General features: G+C 42.1%; 1 protein-coding gene across 2 annotated transcripts in view; it reads right to left on the bottom strand.

Annotated features, from left to right (window-relative positions):
• FBXW4 (F-box and WD repeat domain containing 4) overlaps positions 1-12,068 on the bottom strand; it is a 231,294-nt gene that overhangs the window by 145,890 nt on the left and 73,336 nt on the right. The gene's annotated exons all lie outside the window — the stretch shown is intronic.

The raw sequence follows: 12,068 nt of genomic DNA, 5'->3' as shown, positions 1-12,068 counted from the left end.
GGTGATCCGAACGCAGGCTTGCGGTGTGCATAATTAACAAAGCAGCGTCATCGACCACATCACTTTGTTGTTTCTTAGCCTGAACTGTTCGCATGATTGCGGTAGGAAAATCCAACCACAAGCACTGCGAGCAGTTCAGACGCCTTTCGATGTACTCGATCAATCTAATAAATAGCGGAGATGACGTAGGAAGCGAGCGGCCAGGGGGCATCTTTACAAAATAGCGAGCGCATGTTTCGTTCGCTCGCTCACACATAGAGGCGTCAACAGACCGCAAAGAGCGAGCGCTCAATTTAAATAGCCGGCCCCTTTTTCTGAACGAGCGAGCGCAAATAGCGTTCGGCTCTGAATCAGGCCCTCTGTATCACCATCTCCTCCTGCTACCTAGAAACATCATGGTTTTTTTGATACATTCTTTAAAATATAATCATTCCAACTCTGTAAATCCAATAATATATCCTATGTAAAACTCAAAGCTATCGCCAAGTGGCTCAAATGGACTAGATTTTTTGGATTAAATGGAACACTTAAATTTGTTGTAATGGGGGAAACATGCGCAAATAGGGAAACAATACACTTTGCATTTTGTACCATTTACAAAGGTACTACATTAACTTACCTTAAAATGCAATCAGTTAACTCTCCCAAACATAGCTATATGGCCAACATGTGTAGTTTACTTCAAATTAAAAATATTTCCTGTAAATTTACAGTTGGGGAGTACGTAGTTTATTTGAGGGGTATCCAAATTTTCCAGCCCTAAAGTATCTAGCCTACATAGAACTACCAACAGTAGCAGCAGGCACTGGATTTCCCACTGAAGCAGCACATAAGGAGGTTATATAACAGAGCACAAGTTTTCAGAAGCAGCAAGATTCCGGCTGCAGATTTAAAGCGGCAATAATTTAAAAGGCAAAACCAATAATTTAAAAGAAATATCCTTGTTTGTTTTAGATTACAAATACCAAGAGTAACTATAATGGCCGCACTCTGGAAATGATCTGCCCTTGGTTGCCAATTATATCTTGCTCCTTCTGCATACAGACAAAGAATTTAAGATCCCTGTCTTTCACCTTATGTCACTGAACTGAGAGTTCCAGAGCTGGCTGTGTAAGCAGGAGAGGTGGCATCTAATAGCTCTGGGGACACTTTGACCTTGTCGTTACACAGAGGTAAAGATAACAGGAAAGAAAGGCTAACTTACTCCTCTTACTGACTCTCTCTGTCCTCTTCTCCCTATTGCGCCCACCCATATCCTTTATAGATTGTAAGCTTGTTTGGAGCTCGTATCTCCTCTACATATATCATGCTAACTGCACACTGCAATGATGTATCTACAGTATGTGAATTTATAGCTGACTGTATTAGTCTACTTCTGTGTCTTGTTGTCAGCTTTTCCCCTTGTTTGGCTCTACAGACTAATAATGATAATAATTATACAAAAATAATAATAAACTGAACAGTATAGACTTACCATTAACTCACAGACCATTGTTACTAAAATCAGCTACAAAGCAGTAACCACAATACCCCTCTAGACGGAAAACGGTTATTCTGTAAAATGTTCGCCTCACCCTATCCTGACCTTCAAATTTTTTGTAGGTTTTTATGTTCCCAGTACTACCCTAACTACACCAGCAGGATGATTTGATTACTGTTATTCAAACACACTCTTGCAACCTTGGTAAGTTTTAAGAACCTACAAATACCAAATTAACCAGATAACCTGCTGAGGAGTTTTCACTTTTCTTCTTTACCCTCTGTTCATACCTTCTCCTCCAATATTTAGTCCATCTCCCAATCCCACCATTTCCACCTCTGTAATATTTAAAAAAAAACGGCTTCTCTCTCACTCTGGAAGCTACTAAAACTTTTATTAATGCGCTCATCATCTCTCGCCAATACAAGGGTAAGCTACTCCTCTCTAGCTTTCCCATCACCTGGCTCATCTCTCTTTAATCTATCATTAGATTGGCTGTCCCTTCTGTCAGTCACTTCATTGGTTCCTTTTTCTACTCCGATTCCATTTAAAACTTCTCTCTCTCACACACAAAGCTTTAAACCACTGCTCCTCCTAACATCTCTAATGTCATTTCCACTAATGCTCCATTCCATTCTCTCACTTCGGTCTCCCAACAACTACCTCCTCCATCTCTCGCCTTCAGGAGTTATCCTGTTCTGCTACCTACCTCTGGATTGCCCTCCAATGTACAATCAGACTTGCCTCCAGCTTCCAAGATGCCCTTAACACTCATTTCTTCATTGAAGCTTACTAGCCCTCCTCCTAATCTGCTGCCTTTGCACCCCCCAACGCTGTTCCCCTCGCCCTCTTTGCATTCACCCATAGCTCCACTAGATTGTAAGCTCACACAAGCGGGGCCATTTTTCCCCTGCATTCTATAGGTAATTAGGTAATCCGTGTACTGTGTTTTATACTTATGCACTTTCCTGTATGTTTTACCCCTTTGTGTGGCAACATTTAAATAAACAATGTTAAAAAAAAAATAATCGCCCAGTTTATTATAGTATACTACAAGTATCATGTGATCTGGTGATGTTACAGCAGAAGGCAGCTCATGAGAGATCTGGCTTCCCGACTGTCATATCTCCGGTGAGGGTGAAATGACCGGCGTCTAGATGTAGAAGCCGCTCATTTTACTGACGCCGGGAGACCGGCGCCCGGGCATCCCGCTCGAAGGGATGCCGGGTGCCGCGAGTGGACAGCCGCAGGGGGAGGGGTAGGGCTAGGTTTAGGGCGACTTAGGGTTAGACACCCCCCGGGAGGTTAGGGTTAGGCTAGGGGGAAGGAGGGTTAGGGTTAGGCACCTCTGGGGGAGGTTATGGTTAGCACCCCCCCAGTTTAGGCAGTGGGGAAGGGGGGGGGTTAGGTTTAGGCACCTAGAGGAGGGATTAGGGTTAGGCACTTGGGAGGGGAGGTTAGGGTTAGCGGGGTAGGTTAGGTCAGTTAGTACTTACCAGGGGACGATTGGGATTTCCAGCGCTGTCGGGCTCCCACTGCCGGGATCTCTTACTCTGTTGGCCTGACGCTGCCGGGATTCGAACTGCCAGCCATGCGGCCGGCGGTATTACATACAGATTCCCTCACGTGCAGGGCCCTCTACCCTCGTGTACATCTCCTTACTTATTACTTTCATCTACTCACTTGGGCACCTAATACCAGGTCCCTTATGTCCTGTTGCTTAATTGAGTGTTATGATTGCTAATGCAGCAATGTGTATAATCCATGTCCTTGTCCTGCATTGTATTGTATAGTAAATCACTGGTTTCTTGTTCACTTATTTGTCTGTGTACTTTGTAAGGTGATACAGAAAACACTTGTGGCACCATATTAATAATAAAACTACCCTAATACTGTTAGGTCCATGAACACTTGTAAATCCATTAAAAGGAATTTCAAAACACATCTCTTCATCTTCTGAGCTATTTAATCTGTTTAGTGAAGAAATGAGGCTTCACTTGCTACCAGATTTTATCTTAATGTATTACTATAATTTATTATGGCATTTAGGATGGGCAGTATTCTAATAACTCTCAACAATATTTATTACGGACAGTAGTAACAGTACTTTGCAGAATAGAGGAGGAGATACTATTCACGGGTGAACCAAAAGATGATATAATTTTTAAGTAATTAACCCATGATGCAAACTCCCACTGGCTTTTATCCTGCTTTTATTCGGATTACATCTAAAACCTTATGATACCTAAATAAATCAACTCTAAAAAGATAAAACAAGTTTATGCCCAGTTACCAGAGCGATACTCTGTGATATCCACACCCCCTCACGTATTGACAGAGAAAGCACTTTTAATTGTACGCCATACAACATCTTACTAGCCACCTGTATAGGGCAATAAGTCACCAATTGCAATGAAAGGCATTTAAAGTCATGGTAGTAAAACAAAGAGTTCAATGAAAAAAAATAGTTAATATAAAAATGACATCCAAAAGTTTATGATGTTGAATTGGGTACACAATAGACAGAGTTATTGCAGTTTAGAGAATTGCTTAGCATCTGGATCTGATCTGTATATAAAATAAATACTTTTCTATGATTTAAACATTGTTTCAGTAATGTAATGGAATCTCAGGTCTTGTGTTGTATGAAACCTGGCCGACTAGGACTGACAATGTACGTCAGCACCAGGGGGCTCCCCAAGACAAACCTTGCAGCATGTACAGAGACTTAGGGCACAATATTGAATATACAAATAACTGAAAACTATTAAAGTTATGTAACAGAAAGTAATATCAATAACATAAATATATTGTTAAAATGTTTTATCTGTTTGTAAGGATGACAAAAAAACAAACAAAAAAAACAGTAAAACATATTTAAAGTGTCTTTGTCGATTATACGGAATGTATGTAATCATTTTATTGACTGATTTTTTATGCTATTGATTGATCTTTATGCCTCGTGACTTGCTGAGGTCACTATTTAAAGAATAGGCTGCATTGTTATTCAGTCCACAACTGTCTCTACTGGATGTATTTATGAGACTGGCGGGGGAAAGCCCGACAAGGGATTTAAGATAGGCGTCGCAAAAAAAAAAAAAAAAGAAGTGTTATGCACCCCTAGGGGGGGAAGTTATGGTTGGGCACCACTGCAAAAAAGGAGGATTAGGGTTAGGGGGAGAAGGGTAAATATACTTACCCGACCCGTCGGGTTACCAACCATCGGGATGCCGCTGAGATATCCCGACAGCTGGCATTACATAGCGATTCAGTCTCTACTATACACATACTAGTAGTAAAAAGTGGAACATGCATCTATCGTCCTTGAGCTACAAGTCGCGTTACACGACATGTGAGCGCCGTGTGTCTCTGTAGTGCAGAGCGTCTTTTCATGCGACTTTTTTCACTTCAAATGCTTCTTATTCACACAGTGATGCGAAAATGAATCACAAGCAGCTGCTGCTGATTAAAATGATATGCGGCATGCCTATATTCTGTGTACATCTGCGGGTGTATCTGCGTGCAAAATGCTACATTACAGTGTCAGCGGATGTGACACTGTAACATAGCGTTTTGCATGCAGAAACACCTGTAGTCGCACACAGAATATAGGCATGCCACATATTTTAATCAGCAGAAGCTGCTTGTGCTTTCTTTTTACATCAATGTGTGGCTAAGACGCATTTGAAGGGAAAGAACTGCACGAAAAGACGCTCTGCGCTACAGAGTCACACCACGGCATGGCGCGATTAGAAGGGCTGTTTAATGCGCAAGGTGGCTAGATGTATGTGGACACATCTGTATTTTGTGATCCCTCTTTCTGCTCATTAGTAGTTTGCAAACAAGGAGAGAATTTGGGTTTTTTATAATTCTTCTGCTATTTACTCTCATTTTTAATTTGATTCTAGTGCTGGAAGTGGACTCTAGTGCAAATAGATCTTATCTCCATATGTCCCTCCAGACCAGAGATACTGATTAAAATATGAAGAGTATCGGTTACACTGCCCTTTGTAGAAGTGCTCATGTATTTGCTTGGCTATGCTTTCCAGGGCAATATACATATTTACTAACAAGTCAATACAAGTGGCCAAATCAGACCAGAGCAGCAAATAACAATATCAGCTGTATTTCCAAAAATAGTCTGTGGATTTCTGACACTGTGATGTCATCAGTTCAGGAAGCGCTGGTGGATTGGAGAGGACGCCAGGGGTAACGTGGGATGACCGGAGGTCCTTTTTCTTTATGCGCTGTTTGAGATATATCGTATATCACAATTTATATGCGAGTGGTTCGTAATTGTTTTTAGTAAAGAATTAGGCTTTAAACGTACTTCACCATTGTGTGCCTCCTATGCTTTTTATCCACGTACAGAAACATTGACCTTTGGAAGAGGACTTTTAGGAGAAGCTGCATCGCAAAAGAAAGGACAATACCTGGACTTTCATTTGCACTATACAATTTTGGGCAATATAGGTGAACACACACACTATATATATATATATATATATATATATATATATTCTGCATAGTCTACAGGCATATTGTGTAAATGACTGTTCAAATTAACTCCAGTGCACATGAATGAGCAAATGTTACAAGGTTTGCAAAGAAAAGCACATTTTAAACAATAAGCAGATAGGAAAGGCTTATACAAATACCATCCAATCATGGCAACAGGATTTACAGCTCCTGTCTACTTTCTTGCTCTGCTCCATCGCCCAGGTAAAAAAAAAAAAGGGGGGTGGGGGGGGGGAAAGTAATTTTAACATTAACTCCACACTTCCACCCTGGGATGTGATTGCTACATTATCTGTTGGCAGGGCACTGATCAAAGCTGCAAAAACAAAGGCACACTGCTCTGCACTACGAGCAGACATCATAATTCATTATTTGCACACGCAAAATAAATAAATAAATAAAATGGATGTCTCTATTCACAACGTAATAATAAAAAATAAAATATCATTATCTTCCACCAATCACCCCACTACATATTCAACTGGCGCTGACAAAAACTCTTGCTACATCCTTCTTTCGTTAATGAAAACTATTGAATGTATAGCTCTATCTATCAAACACATTGGGGCTGATACAGAAGTGAACGCAAGTTGGTCATAGTTGCATGTGCATGGTACTAAATGCATAGAATTGGCCATAAATGGGGTTGCAGGCATATCTGCCAGTATCCGTTTATTTCAGATCAATTTATAAGTACGCACAACTCTGCAAAGCCTCCAACTCCCTCTCTGACATAACTAGGTCCAGTTACAGCCCAGTTACTGTCGCGATTGGAAGTGTGTTCGGTTAGCGTACAACTCCGTATCACCCCTAGTTACGTACACAGTTGGTTTCCGGCTCCTGCGGACGATGATCACAGCAAAGAGACTTGCATTCAACGCTGCATCAGCCCCATTCTGGGAATGCCTATCAAAATGAAGTTCTAGACACAATCTGCCTGGTTGCATAAGCGGAGTCACACTTGTCTCTATTCCTTCCAGTATAATGCAGAACAGGTGCTAAAAGATCATTTTTCCTTGTAATTTATTGTCATTACAAGACCCTAGGCCCTCCGAGAATTTTTCTTCCCTAAATACTGCTCTTTAGTAAATTTTTGCCTGCGTATTCCTACTATAAATGTAAGAATTTACAATGATGCCTCAATTTTAGCCTGAAAATTGGCAGAAGAGAGAGAAAAAAAAATCTCAATAAAAGTCTTGCCCCGGTGGACCACCATGAGGCTTAATTTACAGCCTTTCAAACCACGGTGGGATCTTAATCAGTTGCATATAGTAGAATGGCAGAATGCAACTGATCCCTAAGCTGTTTGTTTAATCATTATATATTTTATTGCCCTACAGGGTATATTTTATAATAGCAACATGTGTTATGCTATGTTATTATGATGAGGAATGAAGAAACAGCATTATCTGTGAAGCCCTCTTTTCCATTTGGGTTGTGTCAATGACGTTACAGAATCACTAAACTATTGCCATAGCCACATCTAGTTTCCTGCACTCTGGCAACTGCTCGTCCATGCTAAATGAGAGCCGATTATTATTTTAGGAAATGTATCTCCGTCTGATCTCTCTCCACACTCCTGAACACCTATTTTTCCTCTCTTCTTTTCTCTTAGTGTAGATCACAGTGATCTGCTGTGGAGCGACAGGTTTATAGGTTAGCCGACACCTTTGCTCCCAGGAATTTTAATTAACTTCTTTCATCATCAATATGTTAAAGAGCAGTTTCCATTATCCGAGGTCAGTAGTGTGTTGCGGGCTCTGCCATACCAGCCATCAAATTGAAGAATTAATGACATGGATAATTGTCTCTAATTCAAGGTAGAATTTGCATGGTGTGGAGACTGGATGGATAATTGGGGCGGAGGTAGACACTCATGGTCTCACATAAAATGGGTGACTGATTTAAACCCAGCCAATTGAGGCGGCTGTCCCCCCAGCACGAGCACGTCTATCATTCGGTCCTAAAAGGAAAACACTCTTGGGTAAATATTGTGACAGTAAGAGTGTGCAAGTCTACGGTGTACTGCTTCAACCTAGAGCAAAGAGAAAGGAGACACTGTCTTGACAAAAGACAAGCTCAAAAGGTCATCACTTAAACATGCTGTGCTTCTCAGCAATAGCTTCTCAGCAATATAGATGCACAAAGAATTCCCACCTGTTTTAACACAGAGGGTCTGGTTATATACATTAAAACTACAGTGATTTTAACCCTTAAGGCATTGGCACATCCAAAGCTGCATAAACCCAGAAAAATGCCATTTGGGCCGTTGGAATCCACAGGAAATGGAGTTTGTCTAGTGGTCTATTCAATAAAATATAACAAAACACTACATCCCCGGGGTCCAAATGAGCAAACTTTAGGGAATGGGAAATAATTGATGATGCAGTCTATCATCCTCAGTCTGGGGGCTGCTCTTCTGCAGTTGCAATGGGGCTAGCAAATGCTCAGTGAAGCTTCGTCATCTTTACACTGATGGTTCTGAGAAGATGGTGGGTATGGGTAACAGCGGTACATGGCGGGTGGGTGGTACAGCTTACCTATCATCTCCGGGATTCCCTCATCTCTGGCCCCTTAGCTGCAGCACCCCCTGCAAGGCAGTAGATCCACCACTGCTTTGTGCAATACTGCAGAGACCCTGACCTCCATATTCATGTATCCCTTTGGTGGAAGACCACACCAGGGATCGTCTGCTGTTCAAGGCATTGCAGAAAGTTAGTGCTACCAGCTTGGAGAACAGAGAGACGGCAATGAAAAGTGGAAGGGATATTCAAACTCTTAAATAGAATGTATATAGGGGCCGATTCAGCAGAGGACGGAATTGCAAAGCCGCACACAAGCAGCTTTGCAATTCTGTCCTTGCAAATATGCAGGGGGTGTCTGACACTCCCTGCTGCAGTTGCGATCCCAGCGCGACCATCGGTCTCGATGGTGGACAGAGCCGGAGAGCTGAGTAAGCCTCATGTATGCAGGCTGGCAAGCTTGCGCGGCCAGGAAACTACATCAGTGGACACAGGGCCTGATTCAGACCCTGTCGCTAAGCTGCGAACACTCGCTGACAAAAGGGGCCGGGTATGCAAATCCCTCAATCGAACTGTCTGGCTTAAGGATGCCCTCTATGTGTTAGAGGGCGACGGCAGTGAGCATACACAGGAGTATAAAGCCGCCCACCTGTCTCTCTTAGCACACGTCATCTCCAGGAAGTGTCTGATTAATTGGTAACATCGAGACCCTACCCCACCGCAAGCACTGCGATTAGTTCAGGCTCAAATACAACCAAGTGACATGTTCAAGGACGCTACTTGCTAATTATGCACACCCATTAAAATTCCGTTTTGATGCTCAGACACGCCTGCGTTCGCACATCCACTCCCCTGTTCACAAGCACCTTCCCCTGTCACCACCCACAAACGGCGCTGTCACTCAAAGTAGCATCCAGTCTGTGTACTACAAGCGCACGATTTCCGGCCGCAGTGACTGATGCATACTCAAGCGAAGATAGTCGCCCCTATCGAGCGTTCGCAGCAGAGCGACCGGGTCTGAATCAGGCCCACAGATCCTGACCTTGTCACTTCTGGAAAATGGGAGCAACACGCCCCCATTTCCTGGGAATGCCGCCTGTCCCCATCCCGTCCAGAAAATGCCTCTGCCTGTCATTCAAGCAGAGGCATCGCAAAGGGCTGCTTGCGATCACGAACGCACAGATATCAGATGATCGGGAATCTGCGTTCAGGCCCATAGTTCATACACTTCAGCCTAATTTAAATCAGGAGCCTTGTTTATTACACACCCCTTGGATGCTTGAGAATACATGTCAGGCAAGGATCTATCTGTGTACTGTGTATGTAAGCAATCCTGCAATGGTGGAGGGATTGGGATAGACATTGATTGGAGTTAAGGGTCCCAAAAATCAGGTATTGTATAATGATGGATAGATCCCCTTCTTTGTTTTTCAGCCATAAAGGAAAAAATTTGTGTTTCAACCACTCGTCCAAATGCATCAAATATCAATGACCCATATACTTTAAAAGAAAAAAATGTCAAAAGTGAAGTTAAAGTATTATTTGCTGAAGGTAGTTTGCTTTCTCACTGTCTCCAGACAATGTCCTGTGTTACTCATGAAGAGAGCCATCATCTGCATATTTGTTTTGACAGCCTTGAGTTAGGGGCAACCCCAATGATCAAAGGGAACACTATATTGAAGCTAGACCAAGTCATTGCATGATGCTCCCTTTGCTCAAATTGGGATTTCAAAGAAGATTCACATGCAGAAAATGTATTATTTTTTTTTCTGTGGGGAATAAGGGGAAAAAAAAGCGTTTTGGAAAGGTTGCTGTGCTAGGACAGAAAATTGTTTTTCCATGAACTTTTCAATCCCATTAGTCTGGAGAAGAAATAAATCCTGAATTCTGTAAAATAGCAAATTCTATAATCTGAGCTAAAATAGATGGGCAACGTAAGACGAATGCTGGAGAAATATCCAATCTCTCTAGTCTAGTAGATTTAAATGTGATCAAGGATTCAAAGACTTCGATAAAACAGAATTTTGTGAATTCAATATGCAACTCCGTATCGTTTAACCTTCCATAGCAAGTAAACTTACTGTGTATTAATAAACTTACTGCATATACATATATACTAATGACTGTGCATTAATGCCAAATGGTGGGCCTGATTCATTACAGATCGCAACTGCCATTGCAATAGCGATTACGCACACAGTCTGACTGCGATAGTATGCTAATCCATTGTGATCGCTATGCCGTCGCAGCACTACATAAGGACGCCCACTTTACCTTACACACATCCGAAATGTATAGCAAGACTGCAAAACCATCGGTGACAGAGTACCATCGCAGCATCACGCACTTGCATAAGCTCTGACCTTACTCAGAAATTGCTACCCTCGTCGCACGCTATGAGTCCTCAAGCTGCTTATGACATTGCAGTGGATAATTTATGCACGTCCAGGCAACGGCGTTCAAACGCCCCGACACGCCTGCGTTTCACCGACCAACCCCCCAGTCACCTCCTAGAAATGGCACCTCCTGTCAATCACTCTGCGATGGGCCTGCGTAGTGTGTATCGCAGAGCACGTGCGTGAATCGGCCACTGCGATCGCAGTGGGCGATTCACGCATGCGCCCTGCGATACACACGCATGCGCAGAACACAACAATCGGCCGATTGCGTGCGTAATTGCAGTTACGATCGATCATGAATCAGGCCCTATATAAGTAAGATGACTAAGTGTTTAAGTACAACTATATACAGGCTGAGTCTCCCATATCTAAAATGCTTGGGACCAGGGGTGTTTTGGATATCGGAATATTCCATATTTTGGAATAATTGCTTATCATAATGAAATATCTTGGGAATGGGACCCAAATCTAAACACAGAATGCATTTATGTTTCATATACACCTTATACACAAAGCCTGAAGGTAAATGTATACAATATTTTTAACAATGATGTGCTTTAAACAAAGTTTGTGCACATTGAACCATCATAAAACAAAGTTTTTACTATTTCAGTCATGCTCCAAAAATTCCATATTTCGGAATATTTGCATATGGGAGACTCAACCTGTACCTGTTCAGCATGTTTTGTTTTTCTTTTTTTGAATCCAGAAAAAACCGACTACTTTGACTGGCCAGGGGAGTTGTTGCCATTGCAGCCTTAGCTATTTCTATCACAATGGACATTGGCTTCAGTCTGTCGTACTTTTTGCGGTTTGCGATACAGGTGGGAGGAAGTACTCCATCACACTTAACTTTTTAACAAAACTGAATGGTTAAGATCGGGGGCTGCCCTTTACATCAATGCTTTAAATAATTGACTTTGAGGGTTATTATCGGTTATCTGTAAAAATCCTACCCGTAATAGCGTTAGGTTTACAGACCCATAAAGACTAGCACACATACTGAAAGCCTGTTTTCGTCTGACAGCCATGTGCGACCAACGGGGGGAGTTGAAGACAGCAGTATACATTATTTAATAAACTATTTAAAACAATTAAACATTTAACATCTTACCTCAGTGTTCCCTTCCCCTCTAACCTGAGTTTGGA

This window comes from Taudactylus pleione, unplaced genomic scaffold (genome assembly GCF_031769625.1).
Source record: "Taudactylus pleione unplaced genomic scaffold, aTauple2 ptg000518l, whole genome shotgun sequence".
Lineage (NCBI taxonomy): Eukaryota > Metazoa > Chordata > Amphibia > Anura > Myobatrachidae > Taudactylus > Taudactylus pleione.
This window is presented reverse-complemented; position numbering and strand designations above follow the sequence as displayed.